Genomic DNA, 12,195 nt, shown 5'->3' on the forward strand with positions numbered 1-12,195 from the left:
CAGGGATGCAGAGGACTGTGTCCTCACCACCACTACGCGTCCCAAGTCCCAAATGCTTCTGGACCACAGTAGAACCTCGCTAGATGCCGGTGTCGGCTCAGTGCTGCGGTGTTCTCCATCTGCTGTCCGTAGACGTCCGTGATCCCTCAGGAGACGTGCCGTGCGGGTCAGGAGGGAGGTGGGCGTGGGCACAGAGTGGGGAACATCCCTGCTTTTTACAGTATTTTCTCCAAAGAGACTAGGACCTGGCGTTCCTAAATATTGTCATAGTCTTGGGTGAAGGCTAGGTCCCCTGGTCATTATGACACATTTGGGACACGTCGAGCTAAAGACCCGGTAGAGAAATACCCGGAAGAACCTGTGATCTTCCTGAAGATTCGGTTTAAATGGACCCCGAATCTCATAGCGGATCTTTTCCCTTTTTGCTCGGACTACTAGGCAACTCAGAGCCAGATATCCGGTAGACCTCCAGTTCCCTCTACTGACTCCAATGTTTATGCAGCACCTTCTGGGTGCAGGCCCTCCCCCGGGGGGTGCTGGGGGCAGAGCAATGAATAACGGGAAGTTTTTGCCCTCGTTTCAGGCCGTTATGTTGTGGTGCATCCTGGTGGGGAAGACAGGCCGTGGCCAAATCGGCGATAGTTGTTTCCGGGGAGCAGTTCCCGGTGCGCCCATTAGCGCACGCGTCTGTAATCACAGACGCCCGCCTCGCGTCTCCACCCTGTCCTGTAGCAGCATTGGGACTGTCACTGCCGCACTGTTGCCACAGACCCTTTGGGGAATGGGAAGGCCTGGGACAAACATGTTGGTACTCCTTGGTCCAGAATATATTTCTTAAGCAGCCTACTAAGTGTCTGACCTGAGGCTGACCTACGTGAGGAAGGGGCTCCTTGAGGAGGCAAAGAGTGCTCTAGTCTTAACTTTGAACTTGGCGCTGGCTTTTGCTGCTTCGGCCAGGGGGCCAGCGTGATGGGTGGGTAGAGCCACGCTTCACACACTGGTGATGACAAGACAGCCAGCCGTGGCTCTCCCCGTGACAAGGGGGCCGGGGGGGGCGTGGGGGGGGGAGGCAGCGCCCTCGTCGTTTCCTCCCACCCGGAGGCCAGGCTCCAGTGCGGGCAGACACAGCGGGACAGAGTTGCTTTTATGGGAAAGCGCGTTTGAGCTTCAAGTTCTCTTAAGAGCCGTAAGGCCACTTTGGGTTTTATTTGGCGGTTAGTTATTTTTACTTATATTTACCTATTTGGGAATAAAGGGCTGAATCAGTCCTCTTAACAAGCCAGGATTCCAACTTGCGGTTATGTTTATAAATAGGAAACCAAGGCTTTCCAGAAGTAAGGCTCCCCGAAACCAGTTTTGTTGACAAAGGGGACGTACTGTCAACCAGCGGTCTGAGCATCTCGAGGCATCTGGGATTCCTGAGTCCCAGACACGCCCCCAGGGCGATCCAGCTTTAACCCTCCTGCACCAAGGATGCTGAAAGGAGCCAGGCAGCCGATGTCCAGGAGCCCGCACCGCAGCACAGCCCCGGGGCCAGCCACTGTCTGGTCAAGTCATTAGCCTCCCGTAGCCTCTGCCTCGTCCTCTACGGTGAACGAGTTGGCCCACGGGATCTGCTAACAGTCGACACGCAAAGCCACGAACGTTGAATTTGCAAACGCAGAAGTAATAGAGATTTGAATCCTGGCTAAGACCACGGATTCCTAGAAGCCGAGCTCATGTCCTTGCTCTTTTCGCTCAACACATTTATGCGTTCGTCCACGAACATCGGTCCGGCACCCCCTGTGGCCGGGGCCCCTGTGGGGCCACCGTGGAGTGAGTGACATTCGTCAGCCAGACGAGTCCGTCACCTGCGCAGAAGCTTCCGCTCCGTGGGGGTGCGGGAGTGGGGAGGGGAGACAGATCTTAATAGAAGAAATCTGATCATTCTGGAGAATGATTCTCGCCGGGAAGACAATAAGACAGGGTAGTGTAATCGTGTGAAAGGCTGGGGGGAACGTGACCAAGTTTAAATAGTAAAGACAACATTTATCGAGTGCTTACTGTCCTAAGCACTTTCCCTGTGTTTCAGGTCAGAGTAGGTATGACCGCTGTTCTCATTTTACAGACGAGTAAAGAGAAGCCGGGACTCTGAAGACATCCCTGAGAGCCAACAACACACAGAGGCTATATTCAGGGCTCAAGTTCCGGTGGCAATGGCTGTGTGTAATCAGTTTCAATCCGGTGTTCCCTCTGATAAAGGACTGACTAGGGCACAGTAGAAGAAAGCCTGGACGCTTAGGGCTGGTTTACTGACAGGGTAGTACTTGAGCTGGGGTTTTGAGGGATGAATAGAAGTTCTTACAGAACATCTCACTATAGTGGTCGTTGGTCTGTGATGCCGTAGACATTGCAGTCTTTTCAGTAGAGCACGTCATTCTTTGTTATTCCTTTGTTATGACACCTGCCTGTATCATAAAGCCCTGATTTTGAGTTCTTTAAGGTAAGGAATTCTAAGTCTTCCAAATTAACTCACATTTTACCCCTAGTTTATAATTTCAACACGGATGATGACATCCCTGCCCACGTTCTGAGGGCAGGCTGTATTTTTCCGGGCTGTGCTTTTAAGCCTTGACTTCCATAAGCCCGTCTCTCCCGCTCCGAGTCTCGGGTTCCTCAAACATAAGGTGGGGGTTCAGCCGCACCAGCAAATGTGAGTGAGAATCACAACAAAATCAGCATCTCGGGGAGCTGAGAGGCCCAGGCAAGGAACCGCGGGAGTGGAAACTGTCCCCCGCCGTGTGTGCTGTGGAAGGCCCGGGGGGAGGGCGGGGGCCCCCTTCCCAGCTCAGCAGAGCTGTTCCCGTTTTATCTGTTTTATTTATTGAGCTTTCTTACGACATCGCGTGGGAAGAAAGGGCGCCACTGCCAAAAACTAATGTTGGAGAACCACTGGGACACAAGCCTGCTAGGACCCTGCGACTGGCCGTCTGTGGTTCTCTGTGGGGTTCTCCCCCCACGGTCTGGATCTCGGTACCGTTTCCGCACTCTGTAAAGCGGCCGCCGTCCAGCCCAGCTCTGGCTACCTTTCGCTGATAGGTGAGCTAATCCCCAAACGCGGCAGCAGCGGCCTTACAGCGAGGGTTTCTATTACCTCGTTATGAATTACGGTGGAGTGCCCTGGTGAAGGGTCGAAGGTATTTGAGATCCTTTGGGAGCAAATGCTAGATATTACTAAAACGAGACTCCATTTAATAGGTGATAAATCTTGATATTGTAAGTTTAATATAGTTTGATGGTTGTAAATCCAGTGAATCTACTGTAGGAATTTGCTGTACGTTGCGTTTATGAAATATTTAGTCAGGTGTTTTTAAAGGTACGGCTTTTCTCATAAGGTACTAATTTTTATGGGCTCAGCAAGAAAATTTCATACTGGTGTCACCCATGCTGCCGTTTGTGGGACTTGGAAATGAAAAAGGAAAAGGCACCGCGGGCTCTTGCTTTTTGTATTATAAGAAAGCTCTTCGAACATTTGGCAGTAATAGCCAAATGAAGAAGTAGATATTAGTGTATTTAAGACTATACTTTAGGATTAGAAAACGGTAAGACACAAACCACTTGAAAATAAGCATACATTTGATGTTTGGACCGCAAACTCTAGAAAGGAGTATACGTGTGGGGTTGAAATACGGCCGCAGTGTGGATGTTGGGGCGTCTACTGGGTTGATGGCCATGAGGCCTCGAGTACATCGTAAGCCATGTGGACTTGTTTTCTATTGCTGGGCAACAGATTCACATAAATTCGATGGGTCAAAACAGTACACATTTGTTACCCCAGGCTTCTGTGGGTCAGGAGTCTAGGCACAGCTTAGCTGGGTTTCCTGCTTAGGGCTTCACAAGGTCGTGACGATCAAGGTGTTGCCTGGGCCGTGGTCTCATCTGCCCTGGGATCCTTCCAAGTTCGCATGGTTTTTGGCAGGATTCACGTCTTGCAGGTGCAGAACTTCCGGAAGCTTTCTTCTTCAAGGCTGGTAGGAGAGCTGCCCTCCCCCCTCAGTCTCTTTTCAGGGAAGGCTTGGATCCTTTTTTTTTTTTTTTTTTTTTTGAGTTCACCTGATTAGGTCAGGCCCACCAAGGATGATGCCCACTTTGATTAATTTAAGGTCAACTGATTAGGGTCCTTAATTACATCTGCAAAATAATTTCTCCTTGATCGTATACCATAACCTATGACAGTGACATCCCGTCATATTGCCCACACTCAAGGGGAGGGTGTTATTTACAGCGTACACACCAGGGGATGGGAGTCTTAGGGGCCATCTGACAATTCTGCCCGCCATACCACAGATGTGACCTTCCGCAAGTTTCTGTACCTCTTGGCGCTTCCCCTTTGAGGGCTGTCAAACGGGGGTGGCGATTCCTATGTGTCTTGGAAGGATCTCGGTGGCCTCCGTGAGAGAACGTGGAGTAAGCTGGGGAGCCTCAGGTGCCGTGTGCCAGGTGCCACGGGCAGGCAGGAGGGGCCAGGTGTGGGGGGTGCCACTAATGCCACGGTTCTGCTTCGGCTGACGATACCTCAACAACTCTGTGACTTACCATAGAAGGGCCATTCGGTGGGACGAGTTCTCCCCTCCTCCCTGCCTACCCCCTGGCTTCCCGGCACCCCTCCCCGAAACGGTCCCCGTCGGTCACCTTCCATTTCTCAACCAACGTGACCCCGGCCGGAGGCAGATAGGGGAAGACACGTTTTTTACGCAGTTGCCGTGGGTCACCGGCAAGCTATCGGTCAAATACTATTTGGAGCATAGATAACTGCTTTTGCCATTGTAACCGAAGGCGCACTCCCCGCAGCAGCCATAATTACAAAGGCAGGGAAGTGGGGGGAAAATCCATCTCATTTAAAAGTGTTTTAGTGTCAGCAAACACATTGCGATGCCATTAAGAAAGTTTTTGTTAAGGACACGTTGGACTTGAGGTTTTTAATTTGTTTGAAGTGTTTTGCTAAAACAGAATTATGTTGGAGTTTACATAAAAGTAGAGACTGACATGAAAAGTTTTAACTTAAGCAGCAAAATATAAAGGCTAATCTTATTTAAAAGTAATATGTATGTCTTGATTGAGTGCCCAGATACGCTCAGCTGGGACTTTTTAGTGGAATCGGGTCTAAGCTGTTACACTGAGTTATACCGAGAAGGTTTTCCTGAGCTTATATTGCCAGACCTGAAATACTCTTGTGGCTGCATTTAATAAAGAAACGAAAGTCTTGAGTAAGGGGATATGATTTTTTATGACAGAAGGAATGCAAATAACTTTTAGTCTCATTGCCTTGACCGGGTTCGGTTTGATTTGATGGAGTTTAATAATGACTTATAACCTGTGCTGACAATATGCAGGCCCGCACAACGTCATTTAACTCATTTATTCTGCTTGCTGTAAAAACAAGGAGATGGCAAATAAATATATGGAACGTTCATTGTTTGTCAGAGGGCCCAAGCCAAGAGTTTTCAGTGACCTTTTAAAATATGGTCCCAGGCTAGTACTAAAATGCCTGTCACTCAGCACACACACTTGCATGCTCTGACCTTTTAACCCGTGCATCTTGTGTTTTTTTCTCTTTCAAATGGGCGTATGCATTTCCAATCAGCTGCAATAGTTCGGGCTCTTGCATTGGAGGATTACTGTAAATTGCAGCCTGACAATTACAATACGCAGGGCACCGGCGAGTTATTAATGGGCTCGCCTACTGATGGCCTTTCAGCGCAGCCTCGGACCTGCTGAGACTCAGCCTAATTAGATCCAGGGGTAGCGGCCCCTGTGGATGAGGTGAGTTGAGGGTGGGTGGGGGGGGAGGTGGCGGGCAAGGGCTCCCCGAGACCCCGCCTCCAGCAGAGGAAGATATCAATTGATTATGGATGGCTCCTGTCCGCCATGTCGGATCTCTGATTCACCTCCTCCTTAATGACTTGTATTGGCTTAAGGAGCTCTGCACGATTTGACAACGTCAACCTCAGCTGACAAAGACCAGCAGGTGACTTTAATTGAGGGCTTCTATTGCAAGAGATTTTATGCAAGACAGAGCAACAGTTCAACAGACACAAAAGAGGCCTGTAAAAAAAAAAAAAAAAAAAAAAAAGTCTGCAGCCGTTTCTGGGAGACTGGGAGCAGACCCGGAGTTAGCTACTTTACTTTCGCTTCGTTTATGCTTTTTTCACCCCTCCGGTGGTGGGATCAGGAAGGGAGACCCCCTTTCCTAGCCTCTCCCCCACCCCCACCCCCCACCCCTCACCCCCCAACCCCCCGCCTCCCCCGGCCCCTGGAAATTCTGCCGCCGTCTCTCCTCTCTTGGGTTTCAATATTTATCTTGAGGGATGAATTATGTCCAGGCATAAATGATGTTTGACACATCTCGATGCTGGGGGGAAAAATGAAATGTTTCACTGCTCAGGAAAACATTGCCCAGAACACATCACGCGTCCTGAAAGAACTGAGCACGCTGTTTAGTTTTAACAAAATTAAACGGACGGCCTGTCTGAAGCGTCGGAAGGGCGGAGGATAATGATCGGTGAGCGAATGAATGAATGAATGAATGAATGAAAAAAAAAATGATGGCCGATAGGATCGCAGCCTTGGAGCCCCCGGAAAGGAGGGGGGAGGGAGGGCTAAGCGGGGTCCAGCAGGAAAGCTCTAAACGGGAGGGTCCGTTAGAAAACCCTGGAGGCGATGCCTTGGTGTTTTGCAGGGTTGACTCACCTAGAGGTGTGTGTCGTCCAGGTGGGTGTGCGGCCAGCACCTGCTGCCGGCCGCTGGCATGAGCCACGTGCTCGGGCCCGAGAGGGGCTGCGCGTACCTTCTTGGACACTGTATCGGCAGCCTGTCCCGCCGGCCCTCGGACCTCCACGTCCTCTTCACCCCCCACCGCACCCCCCGTGCACTTAACACTCCTCCTCACCCGACTTTCTACCACGATCCCAAAATGCCAAGTGTTTTCACGCCTCCAGCTTCGGCCTGTGCTACTTTCTCCGCCTGGAGGCCCCTTTCTCATCTCTGCCTCATCTCACAGGCTCCTATTTACCCTTCAAAGACTCCGGCCCCCTCCTCCAGGAGACTTTCCAGTGCCTCTGCCCTGGCATTCTGCCTCCAGAGCCTGCACGCCCACCCACTCCGCGGCAGGGGACGGGGAAGCATCTGAACATCCAACCGACCGGCCAGAACCCAGTCTGCACCCCAAGGAAGGGGTGTCACAAGGAGCGAAGGCAGTGCTGGCTTCTGGGGAAGGTGGGTAGAGGTGGAATCGGTGGTGTTGCGGGGGGAGGTTACCTTAAAAGGGAAATGGACTCTGAGGCTGGGCAGGACTCCAGGGCCGCGGTGGCAAGGTTGTCCCCACAGAGCTCGGACCCGGGACGTCTGTTGGGTGCCAATGCTGGATGGTCGAAGGGCTAGGAATGCTGGCCCAGAAGGATTCCTGATTTGAAATAATGTGATAAGGAAACTCCAGGATCCCATCAGCCTACAGCCTACCTTGGTCCGTGAGTTCTGAACAGGTTGGTGGTTGCCCCGTAGCCCCCAAACGGGAAAATCCATACACTCCAGCCTCCCCACACACTTCCACTGTCATGGCCTCAGTCTCCCTGCCCCTGCTCTGTTGAACAATCGTCCGTCTCCGCCTGGCCTGCCCTGCCCAGCTCTCAAGGCAGCCCCTCCTCTGAGAAGCCTTCCTGGATTCCTCATCTTGGTAGAACTGTTTCCCGAGTCACATGTTATCAGTCCTACTCTGCGTTCCTGGAGCCGTGCCTTGAGCCACTGGGGGCTGGGTCTCAGGATCATCTCTGTATCGCCCAGGGCAGCCCCAGTCTGTTGAATGAATGAGAAAGCAAAACGGAGGAACAGATCCCAAAGCGTCATCCACAAGTTTCGGAAGTTAGGTTGCTTGATTTTTGTTTTTAATGAGGACTTGGGACTGTTGAATACTTATTTGGCAATGAGTACCTTTATTAAGTAACTGATAAGCATAGTAATCAAGGGCATCTTATTTGGTTGCTGAACATCTACTACGCAACGGATTTTGTGGATGGAGGTTGGTGGCTCCTGCCATGGAGGTGGTACCAGTCCAGGTGGGGAAATGGTGCACAGAGGCAAACAGAACGATGTAGTGAGAAGAAACTCACGCCTGGACCAAAGAGAAAGAGGTGGTTGGAGGTGGGGGATGGAGACGGAGGGGTGATGGAAATGGGTGTAGGGAGATGGGGGTGATGGAGATGGGGTGATGGAGATGGGGGGCGATGGAGTTGGGGGTAGGGAGTTGTGGTGGATAGAGATGGGGGCATCCTGGCTCTTAGAGGAAGGAGAAGGTGGGGAGTCTCTTTGTCATCATCCCTGGTGCCCAGGATGGGGGCAGTCTGAGCTCCTGCAGTGCAAGGACCATCACAAACCATCTCTCCTACCCGAGTGTCTAGTGCAGAGCTTGAAACCAGAGGTTCCCCGTACATATTTACTCAGTGAATAATGTTGAGTGTGCAGATTGCATCCTGAGTTGACACTCCAGCTTGGACTTCAAGCCCGGCCCGGCTGTGCCAGTGCCCACCCAGCCTTTTCCAATGGGCACGGGAGAGTCATTGCTTCCTCCGCTTTACTTTGCTCGGTCGATGCACCTGCTATCCTCCGTCTCTGGAAATGCCTTCTTCCTCCTCCCTCCTGCTCACCTCTCCCTTAGCATTGCCTCCTCTCGCCCTCTCTCCAAGACTATCCTCCGCTTCTGCCTCTCCTACTGGCCTGCCTGGACCTTCCTCATGACCCCTAAGCGGCAGCTCGATCTTCAGCCTCCCTGTCCTGCTATCCGTGTCCGTGCAGTTGGCAGACTTTTCGGGCAAAAATAGCCCACACCATGCCCTGCCCTCAGATGGCTTTGTCCTCCCCTTTTCTCCACTCCCTGCCTCCCACCCTCCTCGTGTGGCGCCTCAGCTGGCCCACCACAGCTGTCACCTGACCCCAGCCCTCCTCTTCCACTCCGTCTTCACCCCCTCCCCACCCGCGCTCGGGCCGCACAGGACCGGGCTCCATCCATTTGCTGGGTGACCTTGGGCCAGCTACTTAGGCACAACCCTTGGTTCTTGTGTGGTTAAGATGAGCCGTCTGGTTGCAGTGGACGGTGCGAGGTGGAGACGACGTGACACGACAGAAAGAAGCATGGCTTTGGAGTCTGGCAGGGCTGGGTTTGCACCTGGATTGTGCCGCTTAGCAGGTGTCTGACCCTCTTGCGTAGAAGTGACCATGGCTGCATCACTTCAGGATTCTTCTGTTTCTTAGCACGGGGCCAGACACACAGCAAGTGTGAAATAAACAGGCCTGTTATCGCCTAAGTCACATCTGTGTCTTGAAGATGATTATTCATCCCCTGCCAGCTGGACCCCAGCCCCAGGTGAGGGGAAAAGGTGCTGCTCTTGGCTGCACCCCCATTTTTGGGGGGACTATATTGCATTCCTTCTTCTGAAAGGTAATTCAGACCTTGGAGCCACAAACATCCGTATAGTCAGGAATCGCCAGGCCAGGCTGGGGATCGATTGCTGGCCCGCGCCATGGCGAGGTCAGTTGTTCCACGACTGAACCAGTCCCCTGGATGTCACCATTGCCGTGGCCTCGCCTCCTGGCAGTCGTTCTCCAGAAGGACCTCATTAGGCTGCCAGGGGAGGGCATCCTGGCCGTGTTGTCAGACTCGCTCTGCCAGGCATCACTCAGGCCTTGACTGAGCCCCTGTGGGGGCCCTCGGATGGTTGAAGTCATCTTTGTCCCTTCGCTTGTCACTCTGGAGGGGACAGTGGAGCCGAACTCCTTCCCTGCTGGGAGGCTCTCGGAGGAGGTTTGTGAATTTCATACTCCTTCCAAAAGCGCGGCCGTGACGGATGGCTGTTCCTGGCCAAACCCGGCCGAAGTGGGACCCGCATTTCAAAGTGTCAGGCTGCAAAAGGCAAGGTAGGGGGACGGAGGGTGGGAAAGAAGACTTGGCGGAGGTGGCGGAGGGCTGGGAGAGGGGAGGCTGAGGAATGACGTGCCCGGGAGCTCACCCGGGAGGGCACAGCCTGGAGGGCGGCGTTGCCCCGGTGGCTGTCCCTGCAGAGATTAGGCCCCTGGCAGCTGCCACGTGTGAACCTGCCGGACCCCACCTAAGGGGCTTCGGTGAGGGAGGAGTGGCCCGTCAGGATATTTGGCAGCTAAAACCCTAATCCCCCGGTGGGGTGCAGAGATGCAGCCCAGCCTCTGGAGCCGGTCAGATTTTAGGGGCTGGGGGCTCTGTTGACTGCCTCCTCTGCCCTCTGCAGGGAATGTCCAGACCAGACCTTCCGCCCTCCTCCCCGGGCCTCATGCTGTTAGAACCGAGCAGTGTGACGGCCGTCTGGGGCGTTCGGATCTTCCAGCAGAATCCTTCCCTCCCTCAGACCATTTTCTAAACCAGGACACAGAGGGGTGCAGAGAGTAGATGCGGCTCATCTGTGTTCTCACCTCCCCGGCTGTGGAGCTGAGGCAGCAGTCGGCCCGGGACCCCTTTCACTTGAGAGCACCTGCTGCTTTCTTGATCTGTTCCCCCACCCTCACATCTTCTGTGTGGTAGATGTTTCTTCTCCAGGGTCCTTCTGTTTCAGTCCTTCCCGAAGCAGCAGGGACAATAGAGACGGATGGGATTTTGAACAGGAGTGCGTCTGTGAGAAATCACAGGTGACGAGAGCCGGCTCCCGGTCTGGCGAAGGGATGACGGGGAGGAAGACATGGTGTGAAAGTAGGAAACCTTAGCAAGAGACAGAGGACACGATGGGGGTTAGGAGTATCCCTCAGGAGGGAGTCTGAAGACTCTTGATCTTGTGGTGGCTAAGGTGCCTTGAATTCTTTTTGGGGTGACAAACAAATAAATGATGGGGATGATGATGGTTGTGGTCATCGTGGTGGTAGTGGTAATGATGGTGATTATGTTGATGGCGGTGGTGGTGGTGGTGGTGGTGGTGGTGATGATAATGATGCCAGTGATTGTAGTGATAATGACGGTGATGATGATGATGGCGATGATGGTAATGGTAGTGATGATGATGGTGATGGTGATGATGATGGTGGTGATGATGATGGTGATGGTGGTGGTGATGATGGTAATGATGATGGTGATGGTGATGATGGTGATGGTGGTGATGATGGTGGTGATAATGGTGATGATGGTGATGGTGGTGGTGATAGTGATGATGATGGTGATGGTGATGATGAAGATGATGGTGATGATGATGATGGTGATGGTGGTGATGACGGTGATGCTGATGATGGTGATGGTGGTGATGATGGTGGTGATGATGGTGATGATGGTGGTGGTGGTGATGATGGTGGTGGTGATGGTGATGATGATGATGATGGTGATGGTAATGATGATGGTGATGGTGATGGTGATGAAGATGATGGTGATGATGACGGTGATGGTGATGATGGTGATGGTGGTGATGATGGTGGTGATGATGGTGATGATGGTGGTGGTGATGGTGATGATGGTGGTGGTGATGGTGATGATGATGATGGTGATGGTGATGATGAAGATGGTGATGATGGTGGTGGTGATGGTGATGATGATGGTGATGATGATGATGGTGATGGTGGTGATGATGGTGGTGGTGATGATGGTGGTGGTGATGGCAATGACAATGGTGAAGATGATAATGATGGCAATAAGTCACTGGGTAACTTTGGGTAAGACATTTATCTCACAGCATCTCAGTTTCTCCATTTATAACATGAAGAGGTAGAACGTCAGCCTCCTTCCTCCTGTGAGGTTCTGTAATCCAAAGGGAGGATCAGAAGGATGTAGGAAAGTCTTTTAGGAGAGAAAGAAAAGGGACCGGAGGAAAACACACCAATTGGGACCAAACAAACAGGAGCGGAGGGAAATTGTTTGTGCGGCCACGAGACGAGAGAGCAACCTCTCCCGAAGTCTCTCTCATCCTTAGCCTGGGAAGCCCGCTCCTCCACCTCTGGGGAACTAAGAATCTCTCCGGCTGGAATGGAAGTGAGTGACCAGCACAGAGGGCTGACCGTACCTGATTTCCCAGCCAGCGAGCCTCACCTGCTAATTACATCTACCAGGCCTGCCTCCACCGATTTTGGCCCCACAAAATCTCCACCCCGCCCGCAAAGGGTCTGGAGCAAATCATTAAAATATCAGGTTTCCAACCCCTGGGGGATGAGTAGGTGCTA

General features: G+C 52.4%; 1 long non-coding RNA gene across 2 annotated transcripts; it reads left to right on the top strand.

The window, feature by feature from the left end:
• The first annotated feature begins 826 nt into the window (after positions 1 to 826).
• Positions 827 to 8,190, top strand: LOC147579735 (uncharacterized). Of its 2 annotated transcripts, none has more exons than XR_015252054.1 (3): positions 827 to 5,802; positions 7,040 to 7,254; positions 7,366 to 8,190. It is a non-coding gene; the product is annotated as an uncharacterized LOC147579735 (long non-coding RNA). The 2 variants fall into 2 exon arrangements; XR_015252055.1 differs by having other exon boundaries at positions 827 to 3,078; positions 5,624 to 5,802; positions 7,040 to 8,190.
• Positions 8,191 to 12,195: the final 4,005 nt, after the last annotated feature.

Source organism: Puma concolor, chromosome B3 (genome assembly GCF_028749965.1).
Source record: "Puma concolor isolate L17-30 chromosome B3, mPumCon1.1.hap2, whole genome shotgun sequence".
Classification (NCBI taxonomy): domain Eukaryota; kingdom Metazoa; phylum Chordata; class Mammalia; order Carnivora; family Felidae; genus Puma; species Puma concolor.